Raw genomic sequence first — 20,503 nt, 5'->3', positions numbered from 1 at the left:
TTCTGCTGTGGCCTGTTTGCTCTCCCTGTAGGCGCCCAGGGAGGCTGAGTTATGCTCCTGGCCAGCTGTTGTAATGCTCAGCTGCTTGTAGTTGTTGTGGGCCCTTCAGTCTCTTTATCAGCTGTGGGGAGCCCCAGCACAGTTGGCTGCAAGTTCTAATACCACATTTGTGTTGCAGTATTTCTTTTAAGTGAGTAGGCCCCCACCATGGCAGGTTGTTAGGCTCAGGGCCTTACCATTGCTGTAAGCCTCTAGCCTATTAGGTCTCTTGTCAGCTCTCTGAGGATTGCAGCTGGGTGGGGCTGGCCTCAGGCACAGGAGCACCCAATTGTTTCAGGTTTTGGAAGGTGGAGCAAACCTCCTATGTGGGTCTTTGAGAAGTACAAGTCTTCTGTGGCTGAGAAGCCCTGCCGCCCACAGGTCCACACACACAGTCAACACAGTCCTGCCCCGTGTGAGTGCCCCGACCTCCCCAAGTGGACCCAGTCTCTCCATGGCGGGAGCCCCACACACTCTGCCACCGCCCCACACTCTCCACCCGCTCCTTGTGCACACCCTGCCCCGCTCAAGTCAGCTCAGTTGCCAGGCTGCAGAGAATCCAGTCACCAATCTATGCAGGCCCACAAGTTGCCTGAGGGCTTGTTGGGTGGGGCCAGTCTCTAGGGTGGGCTGCCTGCCCTGGCTGAGCTGGATTAAATCGGTGCTTTAGCGGGTGGAGCAGACCCTGGGCTAGCAGGTCTCAGGGAGAACTCCAATGGCGTCTGTGTCAGCACGCTCACACCAGGCCACAACAATGGCCGCCGCCAATGTCCCAGTCCCTGGAGAGGTCTCACCCCTCACCGAGATGCACTCAGGGCCTATTAGGTGAGTCTCTTGTCACCGAAGCACTGTGCACCTTTCTTTCTGGTGATTTTAGGATGCTTTCTGGAACTGGTGAGTTTGTGCGCGGGCCCTTTAAGAGCCAGTTTTAGTTTCTTTGTGAACCTGGTTTTCTGGGGGTGCTACCCAATGCTTTAGTAGCAGGCAAAGTCAGATATTATGCTGCTGGTCTCAATTGTGCTGGGTCCACAAAATGCCCACAGCGGGGGCGCTCCCCGGCTCAGGGCCCCACGCCTCCAGGGAGGCTGCATACCTGTGAGCTGCTCCCGGCGGCCGTGAAGCTGGCGGCTTGTGAAGGCGGCGTTTTTCCTCTCCAGAAGGGAGTCTCTGCCTCTTCTACCCCAGTTAGGATTGTCCGTTGTTGCAGGAGTTCCTCTTATCCAGTTTTCAGTTCTGTCTCAGGGGTAATTTTTCCACGAGTAGTTGTAAATTGGCTGTGTCCACGGGAGGAGGTGAGTTCAGAGTCTGCCTACGCCGCCATCTTGACTCCGCCCCATCAGTTGGGTTTTGTTCATGTAAAATTTGAGGTTCCCATTAGAAGTCCAACTGAGATTTAAAGTTGAGTTGAGGTATCTGGAATTCAGGAGAGAGTTCTATCTGGAGATAGAAATTTAGAAGCCATCAGTGTAAAAGGGATTTAATGCCATGAGACTGCATGAGGTCCCTAGACAGGAAAGTAGACAGACAAAAGAAAGCTGAAGGCTGAGTTGGGTCCCGCCAATGTTCAGAGATCTGGGATATGAGCAGTCAGTGATGTAGAAGGAAAACCTAGCAAGAAAAGCATCCTGGAGGCAAATCATAAAAGGATTTTAGAGAGATGGGAGGGACAGACTTTGTCAAATGTTCCTGTGGTTAAGTGAGATGAGGACTGAGAATTGACCATTGCATTTGGCAACCTAGAAGTTATTGATGACCTGGATAAGAACTGTTTTGATGGAGTGATGGGGAAGTAAGTTTGTGAAGACTGCACTTAAGAGAAAAGGGGAGGAGAGAAAGTGGAGACAACTCTGTGAAGGGGAGCAGAGAAATGAGAGGCAGAGTTGGAAGGGAGCAAAAGGTCAGGAAGGTTCTTTTCTTTTGTATCTGATAGGACTGATCAAGAAGAGAGGGAAAATTTGTTGATACAGGGGAGGGAGTGATTGACTGATCAATGACCTTGGTATTGAAAAAGAGAATGAAGATACAGGGTTCAAGCAGAGGGGCTGGCCTCAGAGAGGAGCTTTTCAGTTCATCCATGGCAATGTGAGGGAAGACAGAGTGTATGGGCTAGATGCCCTGAGGTTGGTAGATGTGTTGGTGGGAGGCTATGGGATTCTTTTCTGGTTGGTTCTGTTTTCTTGGCTGAGAGTGAAGAGTGGGAAAGAGGACAAGTTGTAAAATAATTGTTTAATTGTCTGATCAGAGACCCTCAGCATTGCATTGGGCAGGAAAGTGGATGAATGAATGCTTTGGAAAATGTGGTAGGATTGCAAGATAGCATTTGGTTCCACTAGAGGTTGGTCACCACGCGTTTGAAGTAAGCCTGTCAGTATGCTTGTGTATTTTTCTCCCACCAAGTTCCATTGCTTGGATAAAGGTTTAAAATAGTTGAAGAAAGGTTGTATTTTTTTCTAAGTGAGTATTACGGAGAGAGGAAGTAAGGGTTTGGAGTATATAAAGGGAGTTATGATAATAATACATATTTGAATATAAGCAGGGTAAGAAGAAATACGAGGATGTGAAGAAATTGGGGGACAGTAAAAAGGTGGTAACGATCATTGTATTTAGGTTATAGAGGGGTCACTAATTTTTGAAACTGGCAAACTAAAGATGAGAGATAGTAGGAGTTGGAAAGTAGGATCCTTAGAATTAAGATAATGGAGGAGTGAATTACTTGTACGGAGAGGTCTAGAGTATGCCCATGGGAGGGAGTGGTTGAGTTAGGATGAGTTAGAATGGGAATAGAGAAGGTTGTGGAACAGTGAGTTCAGGGCATGGCAGGGATTTTCTCTATGGAAAGTGACATCACTGAGGATCAAAACTGAAGTAGGATTGGAGAGGGTGACAATGAGCTGGGTGCTCAGATCTTGTAGGGACGAGGGGAATGACCCAGGAGTCTGTAGATGACTGCAACAAGGAGAGGTAGTGGGTTATTCAGTCTGGAAGCATGACCTTCAAAACCAAGAGTGTTGGGGAACAGTGGTACAGAAGATTAATAAAGAGCAAGGAGGATCCCTACCCTACCTCCAGGCCCGGTGGAACAAGGGGTATGAGAATGAGAAAAAAAAATGGCCACCTCTAGAGAGGACAGTAGGGGAAGCTGTGTTCTTAGGGGGAGCTTTGAGATTTTCTTAGGGGCGGGTTCCAGACTCAAGCAGATTTGGACTCCTCCTAGTGCTGCCTCTCTGTTGTAGCCCATGTTACCTCTTCTTGGAGTTGTCTTCTCTTTGACCACAGGCCAGTCTGTGAAACAATATGTCACAGTGGTTGCACGCATAGGCTTTGGAGTCCAACTGCCTTGATTCAAATCCTGTATTCCTGCACCACTACTTGTTAACTCTGTGAACTTTGGCTAATTGATTAACCTCCCTGTTTCCTCATCAGAAAACAGGGGGGTAATGGGCTTAATTATCGGGTTGTTGTGAAGATTAATGGAATCGATATAGGCACAGTGCTTGGAACAGTGCCCAGAACATGGAAAGTGTGAATATTAGATTTTGCTGGTAATATTATAATTTTTAAAATTAATATTATGCTCTTGATGGGCTCCTTGTTCTGTTAGGACAGAAAAGTGAAGGGAATGTTTAGAGATGCAACTGAAGCTATAGGGATTTTGCTGATAATGGCCTGTGAGTTCCCAAAGACCCAATGGGGGAATTTGGGGAGGTAGGGGTAGTCAGGTCAGGGGGCGGACAGAGGTTTAAGGAATGAGAGGCAGCATGATGGAGATGAGTTTAGGGAGTCTTAGGGCTTCTTATGCAGAAGTGAGCAGAGATGAAGAGCTGGATGGAACCAGTCCTGTTGGTGTCTCAGGTAAGGAGGGAAGGAAGGAGAGTGTTGCCAGGGGCAGAAAGCCCTGGAACTCCTGTCACATCTGCTACTGGAAGGGCAATGTTGGGCAAAGGGTGATCTTGCCTGGACAGTGCAGAATTCAGGGGCTTCCTCTTCGCTTCTGCCAATAGGCTTTGTTACTGTGGTTCACGGCTACATCCCTGGTGTCTAGTGCGGTGCTTGGCACAAGGAAATCCCCTCAACATCCCTGCTGAAGAAATGAAAGATGCTTCTGAAGATGAACACCTTGTCATGAGTTTTCCCATCAGTTCAGCCTCTTCTAACATCTCCCACTACCCTTTTGGAAATCAGTTTAATCTCTTGGTCAGATTCCCTCTGAATTACACCAGGCACCTTGGCACATCTCTGTATCTGTGATTGTCTTGCTTGTACTTGTAGCTCACCTCACCTAGAGTTGAGATAAAAGGTGTCTATAATGTTCCCACAGCTGTGTCTCATATTGCCTGAGCAGGTGCTACTGCTGCAGAATTAGCAAAGATGTTAAAATTGAGACCATAAAGACTTGTTGAGCACTGTAGTTTTCTTACGGGACAGATAGTTCTCTTCTTCCTTGGCTCAATGCTCAAGATTTCATCAGACATGAAGCCCTCCTGCTGCCTTGCCCATGGCTGCCCATCCTCATATCTGTGCCTGTCTGCTCTTCAGTTATGGGCTGTGCTGTTCAATTCTGAGGGACCCATTGAAGACCTGGGTCCTAGGGGACAGCACTCTTCCAGATGGCAATCTAGGGGTCAGAGACCAGATGGAAAATTACCCACAAGCATATGCTGTTTGGCTCACATAGTGTTTTAAAAATCAGGAAATTTCATGTAAAATTCCAGATTTATGGCTTTTCTTGGAAAATCAGAAGACCCAGCCACACCGACTCTGGGATCGTACATGGCAACCGTTGGCAGGAGTTGTGTCATGGCACCTCGTCCAGACAGAGCATGTGCTCTCTGAGTCACTAGAGGCCCCTCCGTGTATGCACCTTGGGACACTAACATTTATATTACGGGTCTGCTTCTCATGGGCATTGGCATTTGTAACTTGAGCCACCCAACCTCGGTAAAGGGACGTTTGAGGGCAAGTGCAGAATATAAAGTAATCTGTGAATGATTAATGACTACATGGAATATTGACACGAGGCCACTGAACAGCACTCGGACTCTCCCTGGCTATTTCTGAGAGTAAACAACTTACATAATCTCTAAAAAAAGGCAAAGACCTAACTAATTGACACATTCTGCTCTTCCTGGAAATTTTAAGCTTAAATTAGAAGCATGGGGAACTATTGCTTAAATCCTTATCTTAACGCTTGAGAATACAGTGGTTTTCAAAGTAGAAAAATGCCTGATTCTTTCTCAGGACAGTGGAGACTTTCACAGTTCCCTGTATTCTTTCATGCTGTAGCAACACCAATTATCACCTGCTGGACTCTTCATGGTGTCTGGGGGCTTTGTCACCCAAAGCTTTCGGAAACAGGTAGTGGAGGGTATTGTGTTTTTTGCAACTGCAGTGTAAAAAACTGAACAGTCTCTGACAGAGGTTATTGTTTTCCCCCCAAGAACAACTCAGCCCCTGACTAGCTGTGATCTTGGAAGAGTTATTTAACCTCCCTGAGCCTCGGTTGTCACCTCTATAAATCTGGGAGTAACAGTTTTATTTCACAACAGTTTCGTGAGGATTAAATCAGATGCTCTATGTGGAAGTGACTGGCTCAGAGCCTCTCACTGAGAAAGTTCCCAATACGTCTTTCTGCTCATGGTATTCATAAGACCCCAAGCAGAGAGGGAACGCCGGGGGATGCCCATAACGAACTCCCAAAGCCTAGACTCAGAATTGTGGTCTCAGGGATGGGGATGCTGAGGTTCTGCTTTGTGGAAGAGGACAAACAGATTTGAGAGAGAGTGGCTGTTCATCTGATTTGAGTTACCAGCCCTGGGAGATTTCTCTTCCTTCAAGAACCAGCTTTATAACATTGCTGCTCAAAGCAGTAATTTCCTCTGGGGAACCAGTGATGAAAAATTCTTTGGCCACAACTCTTTGACTCTGATGTCTATTTTCTGGGGGTCATTTCCCTAGGGAGATGGGCCAATCAGCTAGAATTTTCTAAAATAGTCCAGATTAAAGCTAGTCCTTCCCCTTAGTGGTCAACCTTGCTGAGAGCATAAGTATTTATGGAGCTTTTCTAATTGCCAGGCACTGCTTTAGATTCTGGAGATACAATGATGATCAAGACACGTCTCTGCCCTCAAGTCACTGAGAGTCTAGTGGAGGAGATGGATGAGTGAACAGACAACAAAATACAGCATGATAACTCTACAACTGGGGTAAGCTCAGGATGCCATAGGAGTTCATGGGAAGGGCAACAAAACCACTTTGGGAAAATTCAGGAAGGCTTTCTAGAAGAGGTAAGTTCAAGTTGAGACGTGAAGAATAAGTAGGAGTCACCAGGCTGATAAGGAGGGGGAAGACGATTCAGCCAGAGAGAGTAGCTTGTGCAAAGGCCTAGGGGCAAGACAATATGGCAGGTTTAGAGGCCTGCTGGTGCTCATCAAGACTAGCGTGCTGTTGGGAAGTCCCTGTGGGGATGGTCAGGGAAGCAGGACCCCATCATGAAGAGCTTTGTTTGCCATACTAAGGAGTTTGAGCTTGATCCTTGAATTGTTCCAGACATCCCAACATTTTTAGGCCTAGTCTACATCTCTGAGATGACTTCACATACCCAGAGGTGGCATACACGCCTCTCCTTTTGAAATGCATGGTCACCGTATCTGTTACCCAGTCAAGAATGGCTATGCTCCTGATACAGAAAGAAGATGGCCTGGGCACATACACTTCATACTTTCAGGGACAGTCACTTTTACACGTGTTCCATGGTCAGACCAGTGCATCCTGAATTTTGGTTTGGACAAACTGGAATTTATACATGCAGCATAAAAATGACCTACTGCTTCTGCTGCCCCTGCTGCTACCACTGGTGTACCTGTTCTCACATCTTTGAGCTTTCAGGATTTTAAAACATGACAAATGCCCATTTCATAGACTTCCAATTCAGGAATAACTGAATTTGATTTCTATCTCCATCTCTATGCCATTGACAGTGGAAACTTAATCCTACTCATTTCAGGGTAAACTCAACCAATTCAAGGTTTTCTTAGTCAGTTCACAGTTCTCCCCCTCCTCTTTTCTTCTTGATTACACCCAACTTCCAGGAAGCTTGAGTGCTGTCAAGGCTTTGGGTGTGGCATCTGGTTCTTGGCCATCACGTCTTCTCTTCTGCTTCTACCACCATGACCTCACTTTTACTGGCCTATTCATCACTGTCCATCCTTGCTGACCTCCTTTTGGATGTCTGAGCCCTCATCTTTTCCCTGGTGATTGGTCCATAAAGGCTACTCTGTTATCTCCACAAGCTGACCAGGAGACATTAAGGTCCACCAACCCTAAAGATTGAATGGGAAGCATTCAGCCTCTTACCTTACCATGTGCAGCCTGAGAAAGGAGACCCATTTCCCTAGACCCTTGAGTCAATTTCTCTGTCTGTGGCTCCATGATGGGGCAGAGGTGGAGAACCCCAAGACCTTCCTCACTCTCCTAGGCTTGCTCAGCAAATAAGCTATGGTTGCTTCTGCTCTTGGCTTTACGCTTCTTCCCCATCCCTATAGACTTGACCCCAAAGGGACAGAACACAAAGCCTTCTCTCAGGACCACTCATTGTTACCCCCCTTTTCCACTTTAGGAGATTTTAATCTAATATGAGTGGTAGTAAAAACTCGCCCTAACCAAATATGGATGCTTTTTGCCTACTTTTTTGGTAATAAACTTTATGCTCTGGATCTTTATGGGCTCTGCTTTGGAACTCTAATATCTCTTTCTCTCAAACTTCTGCCTTTGCCATGAGTTCAAATGTTCATTTTGAAACATGAAAGCTGAGCATGGATTTATTTATTTTTTCCTTCTTTACTCCTGTGACGACTTCCCCAAGGGAAGTTGGAACAGAATGGTCTCACTCTCAGTGGATGGAAGGTAGAAATATGGGAGTAACCAGGCAAAACTCTCATGGATTACCTCCATACTAGAGTATTCGTCACAAAGGGGTCACCCATTGTGAGTAATAAACAGGAAGCACTGATAGATCTTAGAGTGGACTACAGCAGCAAGATGATGAACTGAATCCATAGTCCATGTGACTATGACATACGTCCATAGAGCATAGTCCATGCTGTCCATGGTCTAGAATACTAGGTATAAAGGGCCTATTTACCTTCTTCCCTACTCAAAAGATATATCATAATGCAAGTGAATGATAGAAATACTATGCTAACAAAAACTAATCTCTCTCTCTTTCTGTCTCTATCTCTAATCTCTATCTCCACCTCTATTTCAACTCTTTACAAGCCTGTGCACCCAGGAGAAAGTGATAGCTGTTGCTTACTGTGCCCTCCAGTTGCAAAAGGATGGCAATCTCAATTCTGTGCAATAAACTCATTGCAAAGCTAGACCAAAACACACCAGCAGCTTTCTAGTTGCTTCCTCAACCTGGTGTTTGGATCTGGGAGAGTTCTAGCCATGGGGCTCCCAGGAACGTGATCCTAGCACATTATGTAGAGAAGAAATCTTCTGGTCCCTGTTGCACTGTGTTTATAAAGGCCTAATGGGTATCAGGGACTTCTTCTGAACTCTTTTTCCAACGTTGGGCATTAGAGTTGTCTGTTTAATTGTTTGCTTGCTTCTTTTACTGTAGCTGAGAGAGTTGAGCCTTAAGTAGACAGAATATAGAATGGTCTGAAGTATGAAAGTCCTAGGATGAGCCTCAGAAACTGAGCTCATCAGGAGCCCCAAACTCAAAGGATGACATTCTAGCTTTAAATGAAAATTTTACCCTCAAGTGACTGGGTCATCCCTGGTCCCTAGAGGTCTCTGTGGTGTTCTGGGTCGGAAAGGGTCTCAGGTGTCACACATCTGGTTTATTCAGATCTCTGGCACTGGCGTGCTGTAAGGGTTAACTCAGAGGGCTTGGGGCGCTCAAACCCTGCACATTCTATGGAAAGGACTGGCCCTTGACAAGGAAGACCTTCTAAACCCTGGGAGTTTTCTTCATGATAAGAGTGTCTTTGTACACCTGGGCCTTAGGCCACCCCAGATAGTTTATGGCCACAAGTGATTTATGGTGAATTCCTGCTTCTGTTTGCCTAGGGCCCTGGGCCATGCTGTACCAGTTTGACCTCTGGAAAGGCTGGAGACTGAGTAGCTAAAGTCAGTCATGTGGGGGCTCCAAGCCTTTGTGACTGACCTCCAATAAAAACCCTGGACGCAAAGGCTCAGATAAGCTTCCCGGCTGGCAATACTTCATCTGTGTTGTCCTACATCGTCACTGGGAGAATTACGTCTTGTCTGCGCCACTCTACTGAGAGAGGACAGCTGGGAGCTCACACCTTGTTTCTCCTGGTCTCTGCCCTATGCACCATTTTCCTTCGTGAATTTTAATCTGTATCTTTTCACTGTCACAAACCATAAGCAAGAGTATAACAGCTTTTCTGAGTTCTAAGAGTCCTTTTGGTGACTCACTGAACCTGACGGTGATCTTGGGGACCCTGACCCAACTGGGAACCCTGCAAAGGGAGAGATGCCACCTCTTGTCAAGTTTTAGAGTTTCGTTGGCCCTTACAAATTTTTTTTTCCAGTTGACTTAGGGCTGGTTCTTCTTCACATAAACCCTCCTAGGCAGTTAAATTTTCCTTGTGATCTCCGAGGTCGCTGACTCCTGGCCCTCTGGCACAACCTCAGCATCCCTGTTGTTGAACCTTTCAACTCTGGTCACAGATTGCTCTGACTTCCTCAGCTGCAATGATTCAACTTCCATTCACTTCAGCAATCCACGTCCACTGCCACCTCCTATACCTTGTTCATCACTTGGAGTGGCTCAACGTACAAAGCCACATGCTCAGAAGTCTAGCACTATGACACCACTGGGCTAGACACTTAAGAGCATGAGCCTTGGAGTCAGAGATGTTTGGAGTTCTCTGAACTGCCGTTACTCTTCTGTAAAGTGAGAGAGGGCTAAATGAGACCATACATGTAAAGCTCTTAGCATAATGCCTGGTGCACACATGCCAGGGATTGCAATAAGAGCTACTGTTATCAAGCTTGTGATGGTTAATTTTACGTGCCAACTTGACTGGGCCGTGGGATACCCAGATATCTGGTTAAATATCATTTCTTTCTGTGAAGGTGTTTCCAGAAGAGATTCGCATTTGAATCAGTGGACTCAGGAAAGGAGATGGCCCTCCCCAATGTGGGTGGGCATCATCCAACCCATTGAGGGCCTGAATAAACCAAGCAAGCAGAGGACAGTTGAATTTTCTCTTTCTGCCTGACTGCTTCAGCTGAGACATTGGTCTTCTTCTGTCTTTGGGCTTGGACTTACAACATTTTCTCTCTTGGTTCTTGGAATGGAACCACAGCACTGGCTTTCCTGGGTCTCCAGCTTAAAGATGGCAGACAATGAGACTTCTCAGTCTCCGCAATTGCATGAGCCAATTCCTTATAATGAGACATTATAAGGGATTGGTTCTGTTTCTCGAGAACCTTGACTAATACAAAGCCTTATGCCTAAATACATGCTCTATATATTTGACAACTGATTTTGCAGGCTGTCAGACCTTTCTTGGCCTTGCCCTTTTCTCCTTCCTAAGCTAGATTTAATTACACATTCCTTCAAGGGCACTCTCCTCCAAGCTCTCATCTCCCTCTCTCCTTGTCCTCCTTCCACAGCTGTGCCTCCCTTCCATCCCCAGTGCTGTGTCAATCCAACTTCTTGTTTTCTCTCTCTGCTCTGGGACTGCTGGACAATGCTAGAGAAAGATCACATAACTGTATGGGATTGGTTCCATTACAAATTTATGGGCCTCCCAGCCTCCGCTGAGCTGCCGGTGCTGCTGGGTCACCTTTTAATTACCTCTAGTTGACTTTCTCTCACTTTCCCTTCAGCTACTGCCCCTGACCTCCACTCACTCTACCCAACCCACTGTCTCCCTCCTCATTCCCAGCACAGGGACCGGCTGAGGCTCCACAGAGAAAATAGAGACCGTCAGAGGTGATCTATCTTATGTATGCCCCTTGTCCTTCTAAATATGTCTATATTATTACCTCTATTTGCTTTCTTCATAATTCTGTCTGAAGGAGTTATTACTCATCGCCAAAGTTAGCCTTTCCATCAGCAACTGCTGACTCCTTTGCTTCCTGTTTTCTTCTCTAGGAAAGATTTAATTCCCTCTCTCATATCTTCTCTCTCTCTCTCCCCAGGCTTTTCTCCTTTATATACAAGTATGTCCATATTTCCTCTTTTTCATCCTTTTTGCCTTTCTTTCTACTTTGCTTCCCTTTCAAGATCAGCCCACTGGGTCCCTAGCTTCCTCACTGTCTAAGTCGTCCCTACTTGCTCTTGTCAAGTGGCTCTTCCCTTTTCTGCCCAGTGAAATCACATAGGGGAGCTTTTAGAAATCTCCACGCCTGTTCTACCCAGCCAAGGGCTGACAACCACACTCTACTGCCTCACCTCCTATTCAAGTCTCTGTGCATGACAACCACATTTCTTTTTGCTACCTCTGTACTGAAACTGAACTTCCCAAGGTCACCGAAGACTCCTTCAGTCCCAAATTCTGTGCCCACCTTTCAGACCTCAGGCTGTTCAACATTTATGGAGCATGCCTCTCTTAATGCACCATTTACCCTCTGGACTTCCATGCACTGTTCTGTCCCAGCTCTTTGCCCATCTGTATTTCTCTTTCATTGCCCTTTTTGGCTTCTTGTCCTCTGTTGGTGTTTCCATGTCTCTGATCTTACCCATCTGATTCCACTGCGTACATTCTTCAGTGGTAATATCATCCACTCCCATCTCTTTCCTCTCTTGTCTCTGTTCCTTCTGTATGTGCCCAACATTCCTCCTGTCCCCACAGGCTTTTGTCCAAGCTACAAAAACCTGGAGGCATCATTGACATACCTCCCTCTCTTATGCCTTCATCTAATTGGCTAATAACATGTCAGTTCAGTCTCACTCTTGCTTGAAAGCCTCTGCTAGGTCTCAATTTGCTACAAGATAAAGTCTAAACCCCTCAGCCTGCACTTGAAGACCCCTCGTAACCTGGTTCCAGTCTGCTTTACAGCCCCATTTCCAGCCACATCTTGCACCTGAGTTTCACCCCACTGATGCGCACTGTTCACGGAACACGTTTTTATCCCTCTGTGCTGTACATGCTGTTTCTTGGACTCCCTGTCTATCCTTCTATCTATCTGATGACCTTCTACTCACCTTCAAGGCCCAAATAAAGACTAGGTCTTCCTGGCACTCTCCACTCATTTATATTCCCATAGAGCTTTATAATAAACTCTAATTAAGCACTTACCAAACTGTCTTATGATTACTGATTTATTTCTCTGCCTCTCCTGCTTGATGGTGAACTATTTGAGGCCAGGGGCCATGGCTCATCTATCTTTTTATCTCTAGTTTCCAACATATGGAACACTGCAGGAGACCAGTGGGCATCTGTTGAGTGGAACCAGTAAGGATGGTGTGCAGGTGGTCCAGAGAGAAAGGAAGAGTAGGAAGCTGGCACACCATGGGGCTTTGTGGACCCAGAGCAGGACTTGGCATCCATGTCATGTGAAGCAAGTACTAGAGTTGCTCACAAAATATTCCTTGCTCCTGGTGTCAGGGACAGAATGCTGAGCTAGATAGAGCCTGCATCTGACATAATACGTTATATATTATGGTTTTATGCCTGTGTGCTGGAAAGGAGCAGAATTGGATTATCTCCCTGCCCCAGGAAATAGCCATGTAGTAAGCAGTAATGGGATCAACGTGCGCTGACTGAAATTCTCTGCAACCTCCCGGGCGGAGATCAACGGGAAGAAGTCTGTGTCAGGGAGACGATGTGTGGGCTTCAACCTTGGGGATAAAGAGAGACCTGTCAAATCAGGTGATAGCTTTGGGAGCTGCCAGGGCAGAAGGTGCTGCCAGAGCCCCTAGGTCGGACAGCTTTCCCACATGCCTCTCTAGCCATTTATGCTAAGTGAGATTCTCTCCTTGTGTAAGAAGGGCATCAGCAGCCCTTTCTTCAGGGCACAGGGCTACACAAAGCTTCTTTCCCTCTTCTTTTTACTCATTGTGTCTGGATTTTTTGCCCACATCGCCATTATACAATTTTCAACCATATGATGTAGCAGATATTTGGCATTGAGGATGTGACATTAGTGATTTCTGCCTTATGCATCATATCCCAAAGACCCCTGGCATGTAGTAATTTGTCATCCTGCTAAGGCACAAACCTGCATGACTTGCTCTGTGACAGGAGGGCAGGAGTTAATTAGCAAGTTAGTGAGTCTGGTCACCTTCTCAGCCTCTGCATTTCATTATTGCCTTGTCCATTCATTCATTCAACAAATGCTATTTTGAGTATCTACTATATGACAGCTCTATGCTAGGATGTCAGTTTGGAGGTAAAGTGGTGAATGAAAAAGTTCTCTGTTCCCATGGACTGTACTTTTGGGAGGAGTGTGGGAGGAGGGAAGAAAAAGAAACAAAAAAAAATAATTTCATGTGGTGATATGTTCTATGAAGAAAATAAAACAGAGTGATGTGATGGAAAGTGAGAGAGAGAGGTCAGCACTAGAAAGGAGCCCTGCATCATTGCAGCCTTATTAACAATAGCGAAAAGGAGAAAACAACCCAAGTGTCCACCAACAGATGAATGAATAAACAAAATGTGGTGCATTCATGAAATGGAATAGTATGCAGCCATTAAAAAGGGATGAAATTCGGATAGATGCTACAACATGGGTGATACTTGAAAACATTATGCTAAGTGAAATAAGCCAACACAAAAGGATAAATATTGCATGATGCCACTTATATGAAATATCTAGAATAGGCAAATTCATCGAGACAGAAAGTGGATTGAAAGTTACCAGGGGCTGGAGAAAGGGGGAGCTGTGGAGTCATTGCTTAGCGGGTACAGAGTTTCTGTTTGGGGTGATGAAAATGTTTGGAAAGAAGGAATGATGAGAGTTGTACAACAGTATGAATATACTTAATGACACTGATTTGTACACTTAAAAATGGTAAAAATGGTAAATTTTTTGTATATTTTACCACAATTTGAAAAAAGAAGAAAGGAGACCTGCAATGACAAGAAGGAGCCAACCGTGTGATAATGGTGGGGAGAGGACATTCCTGCCAGAGGGAACCACAAGTGCAAAGGCTGTAAAGCAAGAAAGAGCTTGGATTATTTTTGGTTCTTTATTGCTCTGTGCACAGTAACTACCATGAAGGTCAAAAATATATTTCTTTGTATAAAAAAAAAAAAGAGCATCAGAGAGGAAGTCGATTGTCAGTGCTGGAGCGGGTAGTAAGGAGGTTTAAAACCAATGGTATGTGCGAGTTTGGGGATTTTCAAAGAACATCGAATGCGTTCCTCAGGAATGCTGACAGTCCTCTGCAGTTGCTGGTCTGCACGTCCAGCCTCCCATCAGGCTGTGAGCACCCTGATGCTGCCTGAGACTGTGCTGCTTTAGTTCTGTGCCTCCTGTACCTGCATTTGATGAGCGACGGGGCCATTAAGTAGATGGCCCATGGTCATCTGCTTGTGGGACAAGGAGCTGTAGGGTTGACAGTGCTAAACTAGCAAGCAGGAGAAATGGATTCCAATCCTAGTTCCACCATTAACTAGTTGTACGTTTATAGATAACTGGCTCAGTCTATCTGGGCTTCAGTTTCCTCCCCCATACAATGCTCGCTTTGGACAAAATTAGAGAGAACAGCTACCTGATGTGCATCCTCCTTCCCACCTGTCTGGCGGCAGGGCCAGGTAGTGACGTCTGAGCGTGCCAGGCCTAACTGGCCCTCATCCAAACCAACATTCTTTACAAATATTTTCAATCTTTATTTGTCTGGGGAGGAGGGAGAGGTTAAAAGCAACTGATTTTTTTTCTATTAATAAAAATTGTATTTGGTAATTTACTTCAGCAGGGCAAAGCAAAACACTGATAAATTCTCTAAAACATTCCCTTTTTTGTGTGTGTTCTTGTTCTGTCTTCAGGTTTCTTTAGTCCACTCTAAGAATGTATATAGTAAAATCAATTTCATCTTCTGAGAAAAAGGCAGTATATCATGAGATGGTTAGACTGAGAATTTTAGCTCCCCAGGACTGCCTGAGAAGGTTGTAAAAGGCCTCAGCAGAGACGGACTTTTTAAATGTTCATTTCAGGGTGCTGTCTGCTTTGGTGGGAGAGGGATAAATCACATCTAACTGGTTTATCCTGGGAATGTTTTAGAGTTCCTTTTGGATCAGTAGTTCCCAGCACCCTCCCCAAAGGCCTGGAGTTCCTGCAGTGGTCCAGGGCAGACATTGCTAACGGATCACAGAACTCCAGGGCAGACATTGCTAATGGATCACAGCACTCCAGGGCAGACACTGCTAGTGGATCACAGCTCTCCTTCCTCAGAGCCCAGTTGGGACTCCAGCTCCCTTGCCGCCTTGCACCAGGCAACCACTTCCAGTTATGAATTCTACTGGCCATCCTTGGCCTGAGTGGATGCTGTAATTCCCTCCAACATCAATGTTTTAGGATTCTGTGATCTTAAATTTTACATGGTTTAAAAGGGGTCATCATTTGTCTGGGAGCTGAGTAACTGACATGTAACTTGGTTTTAGACATGTTGATGTTTACGTGACTGTTTGTGCAGAAGAAAATGATGTTGGAAGCTAGAAAAATCCCTCTTAGATGTTTTTCCTGATTTTATAGCATTTAAAAGAAGCAACAATTGAAGAAAAGTCTGTGGGCATATTCTGGGCAACTGTCAAACAGTACAGAGAGCAATTTAAGGCCGAACACAGAGAGTGGACCTAGAACCTGGAAGGAAAGGAAGACCTTGGTTTTCAGGGATGAAACAGCTTTAGCATTGGATTGGGGTGGAACAGGAGCTAAGACTATCTGTAGACAACTGCAAAGGCTTTATTTATGTGAACTCCCTCAAGTGCCAGTCTGAATTTAGTTTAACTTTGAAATAGCCAATGCTGTAGCAGAGTAGCTTTTGTGCCTAAAGTCTGACAGTGAGAGTATTTAAGGGATATGAGCACAGGCTTTAGACATCAACAAACATGGTTTGAATCCTGGCTCCTGCAACTGTTTGCTGTGGGCCCTTGAAATAAGTAATTTATCGTCTTTAATTCTGTTTGCTTATCTGTGCAACGAGAATACTTACCACTTACCTTTCAGTGTGTGGTGAGGCTTAAATAAGACATTGGTGGTGAATCACCTCATCGGGCTCAGAGCAAGCATTAAATACAAACTGGGTGATTGAATTGAGCATGAGGAGTGCTTCATGTACACTGTCCAGGAAGGACCCTGTGCTAAGAGCTCCATGGGGACATGGAAGAACTTGGAACCAGAAACTGGGTCTGTGAAAGAGACTTACGAATCAGTTGGACAACCCAATGGAAAAACAACATCAAGAGGCAAATCACAAATTAATTAAGGAAATGAAAATGGATACAATATTTTCACCTATTGAACGGAGGGAAGATAATCCTACTGTTGGTGGGATTATAAATTAGGATGGCCATTTGGACAGTTTGGTGGTGTCTGTCAAAACTCTATTCAGAAATGTCCCCCTCCCCCCAGAGATGATGGTTCTGCCCTCTACAAACCACCAAAAGCTTAGACACAACCTTGGGAAAAGGGGGAAACTCTTGCTATGATTTATTTACTCTGTAGAAGTAATCAATTCGTAACATATTACATATGTATTCATTTATTTATTGTTTATTACCCATTGGAACGTGTAAGCTCAGTGAGGTCAGGGTCTTTGTCTCTCATGTTCATAGTCATATCAACACGAAATTCAGAACATGAGTGTATAGGAAAGATCCTACAAAATTCTAGACAGAGAAGAAAAAAACTTTCATATGAAGAACAGAGAATCAGAAATATGTTGTATTTAAGTACACATAAATAATACCCTCCTGTAGGCATTATTCTGCACCTTGCCTTTTCAGTCAGCGGTTGGCTTGGAGGTCTAGCCATATTGGCACTTATCTATAGCATTCTATTTAACTTCAGATTCTGTACTCAGTGCTTTATTGCAGGGGTAGCAAACTCAAATTCTACAGAAGTTATGCAGGAAACCTAAATGTGAGGCAGCCCAGGAGGAAGACGTGTTATAATCAAATGTTATGCCTGCCTAATTACATGGCCGTATAAAACATTGTATATGCCAAATAAAATCACCAAACAAAACATATACTTGGGCTATATTTTGCCTAAGAACTAGTGGTTTGTGAACTTTGCTATTGTCTTCTCATGTTTAATGTTATGGGTAATCTTTTGTGGGTAAAAATTGGTATTTTAAGTTATTTCCTTTTTCCCTCTCAAGTTAGGACTAACTTTGAGATTGACTTGAGAACACAGAAGATAGGAAAAGGAAGATCAAAATGTCTCTTACATTATCTTAAAGCTGATTGGAGAAAGTGGTTTTAGATCTGTGGTCAGAGGGGCTTATTAATCTCTATCTTCCAATTTTGACAGAATCATGGGCAGAGTCAGGGTACAGCTGCATGTCCCCACTGAGGGCTGGACTCCTACCGCCTGGCAGGAAAGGAGACACGGTGCATACTTTTTATAGCTGATGAATTTGACCAAAGAGACAGGAGTAGGAGCTGGGCTGGGCATGCACAGTTCCTTCTCTCAAATGCAAATACCAGAGAAATCACAGCTCCTCTCATGTGGAGAAATTAGTAGGGATGGAGAGAGAAGCTAGGAATATTATTGTCATAGAAGTTCCTCTTTGTGGAAGCATGAGACTAAGAGAGAGACTTGTTCCCTTAATAGTAACCAGCATTTTCTATCCGGAAACTTGTTCTTGTTTCATCTTTGTTTTTATAATATAACAAATCTAACTAAGACGGCTCTGGATCTTGATCCCTTGTCATTAATTTTTCCAGCTATGTGGGAAAAACCTTTTCATTGGTAGCTTTGGTATTTCTATAAGTCATGGATTCTTTCTTCTGATACAGGTTTGATTACTGTTTCTATTCTATTAGCTTTGATCTGTTCTCTTTTCATTGTCATTTCTTTTATGTTTTTCAACTCTTTGTTATTAAAATATGTTGACTTCCATAGGTGGCTTTATCCCCTCCGATAACTTCTTTTTCCTCCTAAAATTTGTCTCCAGCCCAGACCTCTGTCCTAAGCTTCAGATCCACATAGCCAACTGTAGACGAGTTCAGTGAATCAAAAAGAAGTTCTTAACTTCCCCTTAAAACTTGTTCCTTTTCCTGATAATAGCCTATCTTAACCTTTAACCCATGTGGAGTTAAAAATCATGTCTACTTTATAGGGTTCATTGGGCAGATTAGATGAGATAATGCAAGTGATTCCTGCTTAGATATCAAGAAAAATAGGACATAAAAGTCTAATTGCAGAATATAAGCCTGCATTAGACTGTAAAGCACAGCTGTTATCCTGGAACTTCTTCACTGTCCCCTGTTGCATTTAACGTTTTCTTTTTGTGCTTGGTAGGTTCCTAAGAAAGACTGAAGAGCAAGGAAAAGTTTTGAGTCCTTATATATGTCTTAAAATCTCTATATTCTTTCTCATGCTCAATTTATAGCTTGGAGGGTATAAAATTCCAGGTTGGCAGTACGCTTTCCCATACAAAAACTTCAGAATTCTGAAGGGTTTGCCACATTTTATTCTAGTGTCTAATGTTGCTTAAAAGAGGCCAGTTGTGTTTCTGATTTCTTATCCTTAGCATATGACCTATTATTTTTTCCTCTCTGGATATTTTTGGAACTGTTTCTTTATCCTTGGGGTTCTGAAATTTCAGAAAAATGTGCCTTATTTGAATTTTTATTATTCATCTTGCAGAGTATTTTATGAGTCCTTTCAATCTGGACATTTACGCCTCTCAGTTCTGAAAAATGTTTTCCTATTATTTCCTTTTTTTTATTTTCTCTGTTGTGTGGAAGTCCAATTATTTAGATATCATAATTTCTGAAAAATACTCTTTTCCTTCTTTTTTCCTATTTTCTACCTCATGATCTTTTGGTCAATTTCTGGAATATTTCCTCAACTTTATATTCTATTATTGAATTTTTGTTATCAAATGTTTTAATTTCCGAAAGTTCCTTTTTTGTGTTTGAAATGATCATTTGTGTAGTATGCTGTTCTATTTGTACTCTGTGGTTTATAGGGGCAGTATCTTCTCTCAGCCCATTAAAGATACTATTTGTAGATTTTTCTTCTGCCTCTTGAATCATCTCTGTATCATCCAGTGTCCTTATTCATATTTATTGTTTTGCTCTCTTTCTATTAGAGGACTTTCTTAAGTGTCTGGTTATCCTTTGCTGGCCATTTTTTTTTTTTTTGTGGTAAGATATACATAATATAAATTTTACCATTTTAACTATTTTTTCAGTATATAATTCAGTTAAGTACATTCTACATTTTGGGCAACCATCACCACTATCCATCTCCAGAAATTCCCATCATTCCAAACTGAAATTGTGTACCTATTAAACCGTAACTCCCCATTCTCCCCTCCCCCAGCCCCTGGTAACCACTATTCTACTTTCTTTCTCTGTGAATTTGACTATTCTAAGTACTTCATATAAGTGGAATCATACAATGTTCGTCCTTTTGTGTCTGGCTTATTTCACTTAGCATAATGTTTTCAAGGTTCATCCATGTTGTAGCATATTGCAGAATTTCATACTTTTTGAAGGCTGAATAATAGTCCATTGTATGTCTACACCACATTTTTTTTATCCATCCATCCACTGATGAGCACCCAGGTTGCTTCCATGTTTTACTACTGTGGATAATTCTGCTGTGAATATGGGTGTACAAATATCTGAGTCCCTGCTTTCAATTTTTTTCATTTGTTTTTTCAAGTGAGACAGTAAAAGCTTATTTGAGACTGTGCGTGTGTACGTGTGCTGCCTGTCATGGAGGTCATGGTGGATGGAAGGGTGTCAAACCAGCTGTTCGTCAGAGGATCCCAGGAAGAGCATATCCATTTCCAAGGCATATCCATCAGGTTCATGCTTTCTCCTCTATATCCAGCAGAAATATCTGAACCTTTATGACATACACAGCACCTGGTCCACTGCCTGGAGCTTACTGAGGGAATGCCATGTGAGTGACTCTCTCTTAACTTCCAGAGTAGTTTCCCCATACCTTGCTATTTCTTTGATCATTGTAGTTGTGATGTGGGAGGTCAGGACCGGGGTGGGAGGGGGAGATCTGTACAGTTATGTGTTTGTGCTCAAGTTGTCTTGATTCTTGGAAATTCCTCTAATATATACTTTTAGTTAGCCCTGGGAGCAGAGCACCAGATACTTATCTAATTGTGTAGCTAGGACAGGAATAAGCAAATGTTGGCTCCATCTTGGAATGCCATGGAGATGCCTATGGGACACGAAAGTGGACATGGGAGACAGGGAACTGAGAGGGAGATGGTCTCAGGGAGGCTGGGATTCTTGCTCAGGGCCAGCCTCCACCCTTGGTATGTTCTGTTGTCAGATGTTCT

The 20,503-nt window shown here is 43.9% G+C and overlaps 1 long non-coding RNA gene across 1 annotated transcript; it reads left to right on the top strand.

Annotated features, from left to right (window-relative positions):
- The first annotated feature begins 582 nt into the window (after positions 1–582).
- LOC147914877 (uncharacterized) lies at positions 583–20,177 on the top strand. Its single transcript, XR_015554622.1, has 3 exons — positions 583–864; positions 6,112–6,242; positions 19,867–20,177. It is a non-coding gene; the product is annotated as an uncharacterized LOC147914877 (long non-coding RNA).
- The last annotated feature ends 326 nt before the right edge of the window (positions 20,178–20,503 follow it).

Source organism: Ceratotherium simum, chromosome 16 (assembly GCF_057802395.1).
Source record: "Ceratotherium simum simum isolate JZ-2026a chromosome 16, ASM5780239v1, whole genome shotgun sequence".
In the NCBI taxonomy this organism is placed as follows: domain Eukaryota; kingdom Metazoa; phylum Chordata; class Mammalia; order Perissodactyla; family Rhinocerotidae; genus Ceratotherium; species Ceratotherium simum.
The sequence above is the reverse complement of the archived record's forward strand: the minus strand, read 5'-3'. Positions and strand labels throughout refer to the sequence as shown.